The sequence below is a fragment of the Triturus cristatus genome, chromosome 9, assembly GCF_964204655.1.
Source record: "Triturus cristatus chromosome 9, aTriCri1.1, whole genome shotgun sequence".
In the NCBI taxonomy this organism is placed as follows: Eukaryota; Metazoa; Chordata; class Amphibia; order Caudata; family Salamandridae; genus Triturus; species Triturus cristatus.
This window is the reverse complement of record NC_140592.1, coordinates 227,167,162-227,185,007: the sequence shown is the minus strand read 5'-3', so window position 1 is coordinate 227,185,007 and position 17,846 is coordinate 227,167,162. Positions and strand designations below refer to the sequence as shown.

Below are 17,846 nucleotides of genomic sequence, written 5' to 3'. Positions count from 1 at the left end.
TGGAGTTTATGGATTTTTAGAGCATATAAATATAGATGCACCTTAAGTTGTCAAACTGGTCCCATTGAAATGAATGGGGGAAAACAAAGGTGACACTCGGTCATTTGCAGTGTGATTTCAAATGAAACCTCTTTTGGATAAGGTCATGTGGGTCATTAGACCAAGTTGTGTTGTCGAGCTACGCCTGGCCAACGCCACGAGACCATCGGATGACATGTGGCATGAATCTTGGATGGTGTCTGTGTGTTCTGAACCGGCAAAGTATAATACTCAAGTCTGCCGTGTATCTTTTGGACGGTGTGATCGGACTGTCACGTTGGTGATCGGGGGCAGAGATCGGGCCTCAGAGTATTTGTGACATGATTACAAACAGGGTGGAATTAAGAGTTTGCTGCTCTACTGCGTGGTATGGATTTGCCTGCAACCGTTGCTGTGCGCTTCATTTAAAAAAAATAATAACCGTAACATTCTTCCCCTGAGCGCGCACATATCTTACCTTGCTTGGAGTTCCTGTAACAGTGTGATGACGTCTGCGGTGTTCGTGACGCTGGTGTATGTTTAGCTCACGCTACGTGCCGCCATTTTACGATTGGCGGATCATCGTGTATTGCCAACCACGTCAAGTTTTTTGTCAGCGCAGTTGCCTGTCAGCACTTTTCTGCCAACCTCGAATTTTGGAGATTCTGTTGAACTATCAAGGATCCTCCTGTTTTCTTGTCGTGAAATCGATCGCTCTGTTTGCTTTCCGGTGCAGAGTTGGATGTGATGAACTGGTGTGGCGGAAGTGCTATGCGACAGTGAATTCGGGTGAGTGATCGCTCACCGGCGCAAGAGACTTCCTTTTTATTACTAGATTACTGTTGGTGGGGTGGTCACTGTTCGTGGGGCGGTTGCTCAAGTTGCGGATTTACAGGGTAATTGTTGGGTGGAGTTTTGAGCCTTAGTTTGTTTCTGTCTCGGTCAACATGTTTGGGATGGATGTATAGATTTTCTTTTTAATGTGTTTGAACCCTATTCACAAAATCCTATTTTTGTACCTTGTTATGCAAAATAGGGTGAGTTTTGTGGTGTCTCAAGAGTATGCAGTACTTTATTGCCTTGCCCTGGGAGTCCGGGTGCAGAGGTGACTTGGCTGTCCTTGGTACTGGACGGGATCCACAGGAACTGTCAGACTTGCAGCACTTAACAAAACCACACTTGGATATGAAGTTCCACTGAGAGTAGAGACCTTTGGGGTCCTAGGACCCGGGTTCAAGAGCTGGATTTCTTCGACCTTGCTCAGCAGCTCTGGGTGCAGAGGTAGCTGGCAGCTGTCACACCAAAGATGCTTTACCACACTCTCGACTACCCCAACATCAGGATACAGGAACACAGCAGCGGGGTCGTTGCTGTGAGGTGCTCTCGGGCTTGATATATTGTTCATCACCAAGCCTTGGCTGCTGCAAATGTAGTCCACGGTTACTTCGGTGGCTGGAGGTCGACAGGAGTGGAGTAGTGGCTAGCTCTTGGTGAAAGCTTAGCTACCACTCCGGGCTTGCAGGGCACCGCTTCTCTTTGGGCTCATTCTCGACAGGTTTAGTGGGTTACAATTCTTGTCATGCAGCACATTGCGTCAGTTTCTGGTGTTTACTGGAGTCCCTTTTGCTAGGAGCAATGAGCTTTCACCTCAGACAACATCAAACACACGGTTCGAGGATATGGTCTCTTCAGGGTACTTAAGTGACCTGTCTTTGCATGGCAGCAGAGTCCAAAGTCCTGTTGTCGGTGACTGTGTCTTTTTTGTGCCTCTGCTCAGTTTCAAAATCAGAACTGAGGTCCTTGTATTAGGGGAGCCCCTTAAGTCTTAGTTTAGGGGGCATTAAGGGTGTGAGGGAAGTGGTCAATGTGCTACTGGTCCCTGCAGCGAACCCACTTCTGTGGAGACAACACTATGCAGGTGTCTGTCACCTTTCTAACCAAAGTCCTCTACTGTAGGTTCTTCCAACATGGTTGAATCCTTCCTTGGCTGTACAGACCTCCTAGCCCAACCTATAGGTGTGGCTAGCCTTATGGAAGTGTATGCCTCCTAAATAACTAATTGTCCCATCTGTTGGGCTGGATAGGGCTGGAAGGGCTTGGTCCTCGAATGTTGCACAAGGAACTACACATGAAGGGCGGTGAAAGCCTTTGAGGCTCACCGCCTTGATGACTGTGAACACTAGTCATCCTGGAATGGAGGAAATATGATCTCCTTCCTGCCCAGGCCTCTGTCTCCATCCTGGGGAAGTGCTAGAACATCCCACCCTGAGGGCAGACACTTGTCTTGGTGGCAAATGGATCGGGAAGCCCTTTAAGGCACTGGATCAATCACTGTATCCTGGGGGGGGGGGGACACCCACCCAGGCTGGCACCTTCTGTGCATTCCAGCTCACCCTCAACACGAGAATTGTGGTGGGGTTAAAAAGTATGGTGGTTTGAAACCAAACATGACACAATTCAGTCATTCCATAATGCAGCTGGCTATCTCGAGTTTTGTTGGTAGGCAACCCATGTTACCCTATGGACCGCCGGTCACTTACAATAAAACCTTGCTTTGCAGGGTAACTGTATGTATATATATATATGTATAAACATATATATCCACACCTTTAGTAGAATGCACTCTACCTCCTGGGCTTAGGAGGCCCACCTTAAGAGTGACGTACATGTATTAAGGTAGTGGCGTGACTCTGCGGCATATGGTGTGTGCAGTCACTCTCAAACAGACAGGCTGCTCTTATCGGGCTGCAATGGCAGACCTGCAGATACACTTTTACTTGGGTCACACAGGGTAGCTCAATACAGTGTTGCAGCCTTGGTGACCCCTTTGCCACTCTTGCCCTGGGTACCACTGGTACCATATACTAGGAACTTATGAGGGGGCGAAGTACCTTGCCAATTGGGTGTACCGATTCACATCATTTTTAGGTCAAAGTGCACAGGCCCAAGGCCTAATGATCAGGTCTCAGTTCACAATCAGAGTCAATGACCAGCATCTAGCAGTCTAAAATGGTGCAAAAAGTTGGGGGTATTGGCAAAGAAGCCCCGTTTCCAACAGTGACTCTTCTTGAGATTCAGTCTGAACATTTTGTGCAAGGTTGCATAGAATACATAACATCATGTTGTACTGTTTTCTGCTCTGTCAGCAACAGCTCCCAACATTCTAGACATAACACAGTAGCACAGCTGCGGCTTTCTAACACAGTAGTTTTATCATATAAACTGTTTTTGTCCCTTTGTGGGCAGAGAGGAGAATTCTGTCAGAGAGACTTGTCCTGGAAGAAACAAATACCAAGTATGGGGTCTGTTGTTATTCCAAAGATCGCCCATAGATCCCTTTTGCCTACACAGTAAGGATAGGCCTAGAAAAAATAAATAATTTGCCATGGGTGGGTTGTTTACTGTATACAGTCTGCTTGTAATCTTGATTACTTTGGTTGGTTCTATTTGCCAGCTAATCGCAGCACAATTGCTTCATAATAAACTACAATAATTTCAATAAATGTATTGTAAACTTTCATTGTGTCTTTCTTTTGTTTACCAAGGGCATGCATGAGTGAGATATGATGGTTCCCGTGGGGACTAGAGGTTCGTATTCTAGGTTTGCCAAAATCACTTGCTACTTTGGGAGGTTAGGAGTTCAGGTGAGGCACTGTGAGCGAGCCTGGATTTGGGCTGCCAGGTGCTGATGTGCTAGAGACACAGTCCCTACATTCTGACGTCCTGTCATCCCAAGGCACAGTTCTGCTTGCCAGCAGAATCCTTGCGACAAAAGCAGTCCTTCCAGGAGCCACAAAGCAGTCTTGTGGAGTACACAGCAGGCCACAGCAGCAAAGCAGTCCTCTGAGAGTCCTTCCACCGGTGCAGAAAGTGAACTGAAGAGTGGGTCTGAGGGTGCTATTTTTATGCCTGGTGCCTTTTTTGAAGTAGGTGATGTTTCTAGACAAATCCCTCGTGAAGTGCTTGATGTTTCCTGCATCCACTGCTCTGGCTCCAATGCAGAGGTCCTCTGTGTGAAGGTAGAGTAAAGCCTATTAAGTAGGGCTGTGCCCAGCTCCACCCCTCATCCTGCAGTTGATGGCCCATACAGGCACATCAAATCTCTCTAATGTGTAGCTGTCTGGGCGGAATACACAAAGCCCAACTCAAAGTTGCACCCAGTCATATGATCTAGGACAGGCTGCAGGCTCCAATTTGGGCAGGGAAACGTCAACTTTCTAAAAGTGTAATTTTCAAAATTATATCTTAAAATCCGACTTTAGCATTTAAGAGGATTTTCATTACAATTTCACAGATACCAAACATGAACTGTGCACCTGAAAAGCTAGCATTTATTAACTGTAATACGGCAACCCAATGTTATCCAATGGGAGAGGTAGTCCTCACAGTAGTGAAAAACTAGTTTAGGAGTTTTTCAACACCAGGATATGTTAAACTTAAAAGTACATATCTACCCTTTTAATTACAATGCACCCTTCCCTGTGGTCTTGCTAGGGCCCACCTTAGGAGTGACTTATATGCAATAAAGGAGGAGTTTAAGGCTTGGCATATGAATTGGCAGTTTAAACCTGCATTCAGGCTTCACTCACAGGCCTGGGCATTGTTTTAAGGGCTACTTAAGTGTGTTGCACAATAAATGCTGCAGGCCATCTGGTAGCATTTAACTTTCTGGCCCTGATTATATGGTATACCACTCTACAAGGGACTTCTAAGTAGAGTAAATATGCCAATCAGGTGTAAGCCAATTTTACCATGTTTAAGGGAGAGAGCACAAGCTCTTCAACACTGGTTAGCAGTGGTAAAGTACACAGAGTCCTAGAGCCAACAAAAACACATTTCAGCAAAAAGTGGAGGGCAAGGGCAAAACGTTTGGGGGAGACCAACTTAAGCTGACAGGTCTAACAGTATTCTTAACCATTTGGGGATGGGATCCTGTCCCTCTGTCAACTTTGGCAAGGTTCTTAATTTCATTGCTTGCCTGTAGAATAAACAAACCGTCTTAAAATACATATAGGGTCTGATTCCTAAAGGGCATCAGCACTGGTGGCGGAGGCCCCACCGTTGTGGGGGAATCGTTGTGCGGTTAACTTCAGCAGGCACATGTGGGCTTCAAAAGCGAGAGAAAGAGGGGGAGGGAAGTGGAGAGAAAGCAATGAGAGAAGAAGAAGATGAAGGAAGAAGGATAGTGAGAAAGAGTGGGTGGGTCGAAAGATAGAGTGTGGTGAGTGGCGCTGGTTTGAGCATTTCTGCAAGGGCTTTTGGTTGCTGAGTTCACCCCTGTCTTTGATTTTTCTTGGAGCATAAAACAGCACTTTTGCCAGTGCAAATTTGATATATATAGACTTTCCTGAGATGACAGACTATGCATAAAGTACGTGAAAAGCCATATTCATAAATTTAGGAGTGGGAATGTGGACTTTTACGAGTGGGCTACGCTGAAGAAGTTGGTAAAACAACCACAGTCTCTGACTCACATAACTCCTGCAGATAATTTCACACCCTGGAAAAGCAAATAATTTGTCTTTTTCTAAAAGCTAGAGTAAGTCTCTTTCAAGAGGCAGAGCATTGAGCAAACACACCCATAGTAAAAGGGCGTGCAATGAAAGCGATTTTCTTTTAAGTTCAAGAAAAGGTTTATTGAAAAGATTATTATGATCATAAAAACAATACTTCATATATGCAGTTATTTGTTAATACATAAATACATGAAGGTGTAATAAAGAACAATAACGATATATAATATCCATTAAAATAGTAAAAGGATAATATAGAAGATGATATGAATACAAGCAAAGGTTCACAGAAATCGTAAATAACAGTACATGTCAAAAATACACAATTAAAATAAAAAAAATATATATAGATATATATATATATTATAGAAAATGATAAATTAAACATAATTATAAATAAACAATTGGAGGTCATGAAAGCGATTTTCTAGTTGGGAAAAATATTTTCATTTAAAACAATGTTATGTGTGCAGATGTAGGTATGAACTTCATTTACACAAGCCAAACTTAACTTACTTGTTGGAAAATGCACAATCATACATTTTCTGTACTAGAGAACTTCATAACACAGTCGTGTCACTGATTTTCTGAAGCACTACTTGAATTTTTTGTGAATCCCCAAAAAGCCAGAAATCTACTTAAAACGTAAGAGCAATCCAACAGAAGCAGGTTTACTGTTTTTGTAAACTGAGCTTTTGTTAATTGTTCCCCTTTTACCAAGCCTCATTTCAAGTGTCCCTTTAATCCCAATAGGGGATAACCTGAATTACTGGCCACATCGATTATTACAAAATTTGTAGGAACACTTCAGCTCAGGAGTTTTTCAAGCGAACACTTCCCCTGTACAAAGCAGAGGAAGTGTCAGGGCGACAAAAAGGCATAGAAATCATGCACACACAAAACAAAAAATAGGAATGAGTGTTGAAATACCAATTCATGTGATATTCCCATTACTCACAACCAAGAGTAATTTCCCAGCCGTGGAATTACTTATGCCTGCAGTATCAGTAATTCGAGAGTGTGGGACTCTTGCTTTCAACCAGGCAACTAGTAATAACCCTTTTTGAGTTTTACAGAGGCAGTGAAAGCCGTTCAACACATATGCCCAAATTATGCATTGCTACTATTGCAATTAATTGAGTTGCACTCTGGAGGCCATTTTAGTTTCATAAGTACATGGACATTTCTGCTTATTTATTGCTTTTGTGAAGTGTGCACTTAATTTAGTGTAGCTGGACAACTTGCACTGGAGCTTTGAAAGTGCTTACGCTTAATATTGTAGCATAATTTGTAAGTAATATTTACTGTGATAAAGCTATTAGAGCTCCATGCATCTCTTCTGTGTTAATCTTTTAAACATTTAAACATAATCGTGTAGATGGGGAAAAAGGTGAAGAGGTAATCTACACAAAGAAACAGGAGTCTGTGATATTCAGAATCTCTTTGAATGAGATTTAACATTGATCATCTTCACAGGGACAAGTCTGGCTTTCAGAAATTCAATGTGAGTGTAAAGTGCTCACTTAGAGGAGCACAGACTTTTTTGGAGAAAGAAGTCTGGTTATTTCCTTTTCCAGATGTGGGGCCTACCATGCAGTGGTGCTGGAACAATTTTCAGAATGGGGGTGCCGCCATCAAAGTTACATCAATGAAGTCACAGGGATTTGTGAAATGTCATGCCCATTTAGCAGGAGAGTGGTAAAGGTGTATTAAGTAGCCTATGGTACACGTTGGCTGGGTGTTAGGGTTCAGGGCTCCAGGCTAGGGTTCAGGGCTCGGTTTTAGGGTTTAGTGCTCTGGAGTAGTGTTTAAGGCTCGGTATTAGGGTTTAGGGCTAGGGTGGAGGGCGCACTGTCACAAATATATCACTAAAGGATGGTGTAGTTGCATACTATAGCTTACAGACAGCACATTATTGGCCACTAGATTTGCACAGACTTGCAGTCTTCCTGACAAACTATATAGGGCACAAAGGATAGATAATGTGTCGGGTTTCTGCGAGTATTTATCATTTTTGCATTACTGAGTAAAGTGTCTTGATTTATTTTGATCATAATAAAACCTTTGTTTGCATCACACTTCAAAATTACAAAAAAATATGCTTCATTTGTGTTTAACTACGAGTGCTGCATTTTGAAATATTCGTATTTTTAATTTACAGGTATTTACATTTTGTTGAATGTTAGAACAAAACAGAAACCGAACAGCCTTTCCTTTCACACTTCTAGTGTGCTTGGCAGATTGTCACATAAATCATAATTCACTGTACAAAATCTTTCAGAATTGCTGTCAGAGAAGGAAATGGAGAAGATAATCTAAACACCAGTCTCCATGTTAAATGAATTAGCAGTAATTTGTCAGAATACATAGCCTTACATTTGGCTTTTGCCTTTGAAAGCGGAACAAATGTGACAAAATAAAAACATAATTTTAAAGCATCTTTATTGCTCTTTCACTTTCTGAACTGAGTATGCCCGTTTTTAAGGGTGCTGCAACCCCTGCACCCCTACTTCCCGCACCTGTGCTACCATGATCTACTCTTGCACCACTGCTGAATTACAGAAGCTCACGAAACCCTTGTTTTTTATTCAATCACAGTGTCTACAGCACACACGCTCTCTTGGTGAGCCTGAAATTCATCGCATGATCACTGGACATTGCAGCTCCAACTCGAACCAGCAACCATCATTCTATTTTTCTAAGCTGTGCTTTGAAGCACATGTGTTACATCACAGAATGACTGACTTAGTGCATGCTCTGACAGCTATGTAATTTTTATCAAAAAATGGATGACATTTCTCTTCTGGGCTTCTGCTTTGGCACAGTCTGGGATAATAATATGGTCCCACAAGGGGCACAGCTTGGACTTCCATTCATCAAATTACCAGAGGCAGTGAAAGTGACATCACTCACCCCTTCATCCTTGGTTACATGACTGGGTTGACCGCTTGAACCATACTTTGCACCTGAATGGCCTCCAATTGTAGCCGTGAAGCTAAAGGAACGAGTATAAATTATTGAAAGCGAGAATGGTTGTTAGAGACACCTTTACTTGCAGTTGCAGCTGCTGTGTTCCTGCTCTCTAACATCAGGGGTAGAAAGGTCAGCACAAGGGGTATCAAAGGGCAAGCCACAAGTTGAAGCTGTTACCCTAAGCTACACCTAATTGACGTCATGCTTTGATGGTTCAAACTGGTGGCCATGCTTGGTTGGTCCTAATTGATGCCCATGCTGGGATGATCCTAATTATGGCCTATGCTTGGATGGTCTGATAATTAAGGCACGGTATCATAGACCTGAACTTGAAGTTGACGAGCAGTAGTGATATTTGTTCCAGATGAGTGATTCTTAACCTGTGGGGTCCGTGAAGATCCCTTATGGGTTCCGCAACTGCTTAGAAAATTAAAATATCTTAACAAATCAGTAAAGTGTAAATCAGTAAAGAAACAAAATGTACAACTGAACATTTTAAAAGATTCTATAAATGTGAAAACATTTGATTTGAAATTGGAGGCAAACATTTAAGTTAGTATCCTCAGATTGATTCGTGGTATCAGTGGACATGCTTCAAACAGAATAGAGTATGGGTGATGAGTGGCCTCAATTCAATTTAGAAATGCTCCAACCTTACTATTCAAATTAACATTTTGATTTTTTAAATATTTGTTTGTAAATTAAATATACTGTTTCATCATTTGTGTATTTGTTTGATAGATACTTGTTTGTGTATTTTTGTGTGTTATTTTGCAATTCAAATAATTGAAAACGCTTAGGCTGGAGTCTTCAGCTTCTATTACTCACTCAGTGGGGGTCCCTGGATTCCAATGAATTAGTGGGGGTCCTCTGCTTCCAGTGAGGATTACGCTGGGGTCCTCAGAAATTATTAGGTTGAAAGCCACTGCTCTCCTGATGACAACTAATGTAGGTGTTTCATTCCTCCTAATGAATTGGGTGTATTGTGTGCCGCTGATTTTTAGCGACTGATGTATTTATTGTTTATGCTTTTATGGTTTACAGAGTAAAATCTAATAAAGTGAATCTTGACTTGACAACTAATGTGTAAAAATCAGGGCAGCATGGTACTATGAAAGACTAGAAGAGCCTTTTAAAAATCACTTAGGGCTACTCGGAATGGGGTTTTGTTTTTTTGTTAGAGTTGGTAGCTTTGTTTTCATCTGCAATGCCTTTAGATTTGAAACTGACATTCTATCTGGAATTACTTTAGCAATGGTGCCCTCTATTGCTATCAATGAGTGACTTAAATATACATACACATTGTAAGGAAGGACAAGATCTATTCCACTCCTCCCTCTCTTGCACCAAGTATCACCTCGTTAGAGTCTTTCAATTTAAACAAGGCTTTTGGGTGCAATCTGCCTCAGTTTACATTTCGATGAGATTTGGTCATTTTGCATAAGAGAATAACAGTAGTTTTTAATATACCTATATGTGTCTTGCCATCCATGTGTCTAGTGTTTCTCTCTCACGTTCTAACCGTGCGAACGTCTCTGTTGTGCGCGTTTCTTAAAATCATCTCCACTATCAGGGTTTAGAGCGCCGCATCCTTGGTATTGCAGTTAAAACCGTAAACAATGCAAAAAAAAAAATACAATTTTAGAAGAGGAAAGATTCAAACCCTTTTGTGCTGACAAATGTATCCTCTTGCACTCGAAAGGCGCACACATTCAGCAAATCAAGGCGCAGTCCACAGGATTCTAGAGCGCCATAAAACAAAGAGTCTACAGATGTCTTACGTTTATAAATGTCTGAATATTCACAAGAATAGAACTATCTGTGGCTAGTAAAGTGCACATTCTTAATTTTAGATGAGTATAACTTTCTATTACATCTACACCTATTAGATTTTTATTGTCCGAAAATTCACCAAGTTTAGAGCCAGGACAAAATATTTAAGCCCTTGTCTCACTCCTTTCAGATCATTTTCTCTCCCTTATAACTAAATTCACAATGGCAGAAAATGTTCATCCTGGTGGATTGCCCATTATGGTAAGTGCAATTTTATGTCTACAATGCAGACTAAGATTATGCATGAATCTCTTTTAATGCAGAAACATGTTCAAAGAACCGTAGGTAATACACAATGTAGACAATCTTGCAGGACACTTCAATATCAGGGTGCATACTGCACTCCTGCTCTTAAGACTGCTGCTCTTCAGACTCTACACACTATTCTGGGCCTCATTACTATGTCGGACGGACCTGTTGTGGACTGAAACTGCCGCCCATAGGTCGGCTGTTCCACCCGCAGCATTTGGATATGACTGCCTTACGGGAAAAGTCCAACAGCACAAGCTGCCATTGAAAAATGGAAGGTTGTGAACTTCTCTGCGTTGTGTGCCTGCTACAAGGTGCAGGGATGTTTATAGCGTAGGGTCAGGGGGGCACTGCTAGGGGCCCCCAAATTCACTTTCCAACAGCCTTTCCATGTCGGACAGGCCGACATGGAAAGACTGTGGGAAAGTGACATCAAAACCCCCACCGCGAAGCCAAGGCTGGCTCTGCCGTCATTATGGGATTACGTGTCAATCCGATGCTGCATCGGGAGCGCAGCAGAATCCCCCCCGCAGGTTTCCATCAGACTAACGTCATTGCAATACGATGGTTAGAGGGAAACCATTGATCTTGGACAGAAAGCCTCCGACCAGCTGTTGGATGGCTTTACGTCCAACATCGTAATCAGGCCCCCTGTGTTTCTGTGTCACCTTGCAGTTTGGTGTGTTATATATAAACGGATGGTTTGATTTCATGTAGGGAGACCACAAAGAGGTATATTTGACCTGCATATGTCAGAAATTTATAATTATCTTAACTAATGTTCACTATCAGCTGTCCAATCATAGACCGTAGATATTTACACTATGACTACCATTGACTACTATTACTAAGTGTAATATCTCAATCTGAGAGGCTTTCATTTTGCTTCAAGGGAAATCCTCTAACCGCGGTAAAGTAGCTCTAAGGTGTTTTGAACTTTTCCCAGATCCAGGTACCTGGGTCCCCATCTAGGGAAGAAGTGGAACTTCTTCCGGAAAAGGCAATGATTAATACTAAATATGGAAAAAATAAGGTAAGAGTAGTTTTCCTTACGGCTTTCCTCTATGTTTTTACGGAACTGGTTCATGCAAATCAAGCCTTCTTTAAGCTGGATGCGGGAGTATCCCAAGCCAGACAACAGGTCCACCAGCCCTCTCAGCACTCCTCAAGTTAATTGAGCTGTGCTCATGATGCCTCCAGCTTACAGTAAAACTGTTGATCAATATTTAGTACCTCTCAGTCAGGTGTCACTGATTTAGGAATTTAATACTACAGATTCAGTCTAAAATTTTGCATGCATTCATTCTGAGTGTCTGGCAATTGGGTATTTAACACAATAACAACCCAGCCTGAAGTTTACTGGCCCTGACCTCACAGTGAAAGCATTCAACATATTAGACAGCACATATAATAGCTGGCTCCTTGTCAGCAGGACTTAGAAAGCAGCAGAGAAGCAGAGGGCCATTGCCAATCAAAGTAAAAATACTGGCTAAAAACTAAAATGTTTTCTTGTTCTCAAAAAGCACACATTGTAATGGCAGTCAGCGCTTATGAGAACTACTTTCTGTGTGAGTGTGCTCCCTGTGAAAGGGCCGAATTACATCACTCACAGTGATGTTGGACAATGGCTAAAATCTGCTGACCCACTTCCCCGTGGTTTGCTGTATGCTCCAATGAGCATAGAAATATGCAAATGGCACAATAACAGACCAGTGGTTGAAGAGGGCTGGCTGAAAGCCCATATAAGTAAGTTGTAGGAAAGTAGGATCTGCTTTTATGGTTAACCCCTTTTTTTGCCTGGTGCTATGCAGTTTCTGACTAGTCTGACTGGGATCCTGCTAATCAAGACCCCAGTCTCTCTGCTTTCTCCCCTAAATTGTTATGTTAAGCAGTAGCAGCTCGTGAAGGGAGTGCCGCGGGGCAGTGGGGTGGGATGGGGGAGGGGCAGAGTGGGGGGTAGTAAACTCCGGCTCACGACCGACCGGAGTAATGTAACAAAATAAATAAATAACACGAATGTCATTGCGCGCGATGAAACGTATTTGGCGTTTCAGCGCGAGCAATGAAATTCGTTTTATTTATTTATTTTGTTAAATTACTCCGGTCGGCCGTGAGCCGGAGTTAACTAACCCCCACCCTGTCCCTCCCCCGCCCCACAGCACTCCCTCCACAAGCCGCTACTGATGGTAAGTACTTAGGTACATCCAAGATTGGACACTGGTCTACACTTATCAGTCTCTAGTATCTGGTACTAAGGTACCCAGGACATAGGTACACCAGGGGTCCCCTATGGCCTGAAGCATGTATTATGCCACCCATGGGAGACCACTCAGTTTGCAACTACAGGCATGCAATTTCATCCTGTGTAAGCTGGTGCTAGCACCACTTACGAAAGAAATAGGTTTCCCTATATCTAGGGTGACTGCACTTAAAACCTATAAGTCACCCCTACAGCAGGCCTTTCCAATCCTGAAGGTAGGGTGCTCCGTTCTAAATGTGAGGGTGCCCCTGCATGAGAAGGACACCCCTACAGCCTTCGGAGTCCATTCTCCAGGGTTGTAAGTGATATAACATATAGAGGGGCACCACGTCATTACGCGATGACCATCTTGAAACTGGGTGTAACAAGTCATGTTTGGTTTCAAACATGTTGGAATGATTCAAAGCACTGTAAAGGCCCTCCGTTAGGCCCTCAGTGCTCCCGGTACCAATCTTCTAAATCCGGACAGCACAAACATGGCTGCTGCCGACCAGAGACACGCATCTGCCCTTCTGCTGCTGAGCCAAGCTCGAGCAGGGGAAGGTAGAACAATAGATATCCTGTCACAGGGAGGTGTGACCACTTCCCAGACAGGTTTAGTGTATTTGGGCCAGGTGGGAGTTCTTGCCAGGCCCACTCAGTCTGCTTGAAGGGCACCTTTGGTGCCTTCTTTGCATAGTCCAATTCAAACCAGCTCAGGGAGCCGTTGGCTCCTGCTCAAGCGCGAAACTGGACAAAGGACAGGGGAGTATCCTCCCCACTGTCCAACCCCTCCCCTGGAGGGAACCCTGAATCGTCCCAACCCTTTCCTTATGGTACTTAAGGGCTTACCTGAGGGTGAGTCCCTAGATTTGTCGTGGGACACTATTCAATTCAGACACCACTTCAACCGCGATCGTCTTGGCATTCTGGACTCGCTGGACTTCGCTCTGGTCATCAAGGCTGCAACCGGGAACACTCCTGCAGCTCCTGATCTCCTCGCCCTGCTCGTCTGCTGCAACGTCTGTGCCTGTGCTCCATACAGGAAACCTTCCAGTGTTAAAAATATTTTATTAGGTTTTGTTGTAGGCAAGACAAACTAAAAATGAAACAGTGTTGGTATATATAATGAAATAGTGCAACCATAATAAATATTACCATAACAGTATCAATATACCAAGAGTTTACCATTGTCATAAAAACAGTAAAATTATAAGAATTTGAAAACAAGACAAACAAGGCTACTCCTCAAAACATTAGCTAGACAATACCACTAATAAAAGCAAATCATGACATTAAATATTTTATAAATAAGTATTAATATAATCCTCAATTGGCTTCCATAACTGAAATGATGACGTATTTTTCAATGGTCCCTTGAAAGATAACTGGGCACCCGATCTAATAAAAGTGATATTGCTTCAGATGATTTACAATTGGAAGTATTGGATTTAACAGTAATAGAAATAAGAAGATTAGAAAGCTTAGACTGGGACTCCAATAAGGTGGATGATAGAACGTAAGATTTACCTATAAGTATATTGTACATGAGAGCCTCAGAAATAGGAAGTATTTTAACAATGATATCGCAAACATTCTTCCAGAATTGAAATATTACATTACATTCAAAAAGCATATGCTTCAAAGAACCATCATAACATTTGCAATTCCAGCAAAGTGGGGAGTCTATAAGTTTAGTTTTGAATAACTTATAAGTAGTCCATAGACAATTGAACAAAATAAAGGCGTTGGTTTGGGAAATATTGATGGTCCATATTTGTCTCCACTCTTTTAATGAGAAATTCAAAGGGAGTTCTGCACTCCAATAGGTAGATAAGAAGTATAAGGTTAGTAGCATTTGTACAATTAAGTTGTTTATAAAATTTGGAGACAGTATGTTGAGAATCAGAAAAAATCCTTAATACAACTTACATAACCCGGAGTTTTATATTTGGAGTAGCACATTTGGAAAGGCGTTAAGCAATGTATTACAAACAATTTCAGATTTAAGAGCTTCGGAATTGGTTAACATGAATCTGGCCTGTAATTCACAGAAGGATAATAAAGCATCATCTTAATAAATATTCTGAATAAAGAAAATGCCAGCCGATATACATAGTTTCCAGAATGCAAGTGTACGCTTAAATTTTAATGTAGGATGGTGCCAAAGGGAAATCATAGTAGAATCAGAAATACGTGAGGAAAAGGATGCATCAAAATCAGTAATAATCATTTTAGTGGAAGCAATGATGGGGGAGGATTTAAACAATTTATTTGAATTAGACATAGTCAAAAGTGATGGGAGAGGAAATGGTGACACTAAGTTCCGCTCAATCATTAACCATTTAGGAGAATAACTGGTATCCGGGCATGAGAACCAAAGTAAAGCTTGTTTTAAAATAAATGCTTTTTGGTATTTGAAAAAATCAGGTAAACCAAATCCGCCATTTAGTTCAAACAGTTTAAGTTTAGTATAAGCATTACATGGGGGTTTGTGGTTCCATATCAATTTTGAAATAAGCTTATTGATTTTTTTGTATATTGAAAGAGGTAATTGCACAGGGATCATAGACAAGGTATAGAAAATAATTGGAGTTAATACAATTTTAATGGTTTCAAGTTTCCCACACCATGATAAATGATGTAGTGTGGACCATTGATGAATTTTTTCTGTATTTTTTGTAAATAAAAAGTCACAGTTGAGAGTAACAGAGTGTTTTAAGGGAAGTGAGAATAGTATACCTAAATATTTAATTTTCTCTTTTTGCCAGATAATTTCAGTATTGTCCAATACTGAAGGTGTGTGCTGAACGCTCAGGGGAGAAAATTCAGATTTATGAGTATTCAAGGTATAACCAGAAACAGTAGAATATTTATGTATAACATCTAACACTGTGGGTAGAGATGTGGCTGGGTTGCTAAGATATAATAGGACATCATCTGCACAGGCAGACGTTTTAAGGTGAACATCAGCTAACACAATTCCTTAAATATCAACAGAATTTGGAAAGTGGGAGAGAAAAGATTCAATAGCTAATAAATAAAAGAAGAGGTGACAATGGACAACCTTGTCTGGTCCCTCTATAAAGAGACAAGGGACTTGCAAATTGGCCAATATTAAAGAGTGGGGCAGAGGGGGAACCATACAGAGTTGAAAACTTTTTTATAAACTTATTACCAAAATTAAAAGAAGATAGCGTTCGAAAGAGAAATTGCCAGTGAACTTTATTGAACGCTTACTCCGTGTCCAAAGCTAGGAGGCCAGCAGGTGAGGTAAAGGGAGAAGCCTTACCAATAACATGAAAAAGGAGTCTTGTGTTATTAACAGAGAATAATTTTGACATAAAACTAGATTTATCTATATGAATAAGGGACGACAAAACTCAAGCTAATCTGGTAGCTAGAATTTTTGCAAAAATGTTACAATCCTGGTTTATGAGAGAAATAGGCTTATAATTCGAAACTTTGGTTTGGTCTTTATCTGGTTTAGGTAAAACTATAATTCATACGCCAGCGGGAAAGAGACACAGAAATATTACCAGTATGTAAGTGGAACAAAATGATTGCATGGTCCAAAACCTCAATACTACCAATAGTAGGTTGAGTTTTAGATTTCACCAAGTCTCTAGACACCAACAAATAATCCAAGCATGAGTGAGAGTTGTGGGGATTGGAGAAAAATGTGAATTCTTTTTGGGTGCAACCTCCAGCAATAAACCAATTTAGTGTTTTTAAATAACGTTCTAAGGGAGTGAAATGCTTTGGGAGGTGAGTATTTAGTTGAGGGTAGTCTATCTAAAAGAGGGTCATTAATCAAATTAAAGTCACCCCCTAAAATTAGGGAAACTTTCCCAAGTTAAAGAATTTCAGAAGTAACATGAATCCAAAAATTAGAGTCATCTGCTGTTGGCCCATAAATATTAATTAAGTGTAAAATGTATCTCCAATTTTAACTTTGGTTAAAAGAAATCTACCTTCAGAATCAGATTGTTTGTCTAAAACTTGTAGCTGAAGATTTTTGGAAAAAAGGATAGCCTCCCTATTCTTTTTACCTTGGGCAGGGGAAGAAATAATCTGACCAACCCATTTCCTTTGCACGTGTGTTAAAATGGTGTCATCAATCTGGGTTTCTTGTAATAAACAAATATCCGCTTTTTGCCTATGTAAATAATCTAAAATCTTTATTCTTTTAACTGGATGTTGTAGACCTTTGACATTCAATGAAACATTAACTGTAAGAGAACGATTCATAGATTAGGAGGTGATAGAAGAAAGAGATTAAAGAAGAGTGGAGGAAAAATACATATGTGACAGGAGTATTCTACAAGACCAAAGAAGTAGCCAAGGGACATAGAGGTCAGAACAAAATAGAAAACAAATGTATATACAAAGTAGGAGGATCATACATAAACATTGAAGAAACACACACGCGCATCCAAGAAAAGAGAAGAGAGGAAGGATTGTACACCCATGTTAAAGGACTATCATAATAATAACAGGAATATTACTGACTTAACGTCAAAAATACCTACTAATTACCACACAGGTAATAAAATAATAAATGGTAATCCTATCTAGATAGCTTGAAGAAGGAGAATCATGTGTATCCATAGAGAGAGGAGAATGATTATCCCCAAAAACTTGGAGGTCTTCTGGCCGATTAAAGGATTTGGATATGTCGTCTTTCCAAATACGCATGGTGGAAGGATCGAATAGACCATACTTGAAGCCAGAGTTTCTCAGTCGTGGTCTCAAAGCTGTAAAATCTCGTCCCCGCGCCACCGTCTCCTTGGCAAAGTTTGGTGAATGAAAATCTTCCATCCGATATCTAGAAGAGAAGGAATTTCATGAGCTGCCTTCCTGATAAGGACAAGGTGATGATGGCATAGAACCTTGAAGATGACTTGGCTGGGTTTGGTTTGGCCTGGTTTACGGTGAGATGGATTATGATGTGCTTTATCTATCTCAAATTTTTTTGAGAACCACAAATTCCGAAAATTGTGTAACACCTTTTCTAGATA

At 41.2% G+C, this 17,846-nt stretch overlaps 1 protein-coding gene across 1 annotated transcript in view; it reads left to right on the top strand.

Moving 5' to 3' along the window:
* The window catches only part of TAFA4 (TAFA chemokine like family member 4), an 815,369-nt gene that overhangs the window by 176,466 nt on the left and 621,057 nt on the right, over positions 1 to 17,846 (top strand). The gene's annotated exons all lie outside the window — the stretch shown is intronic.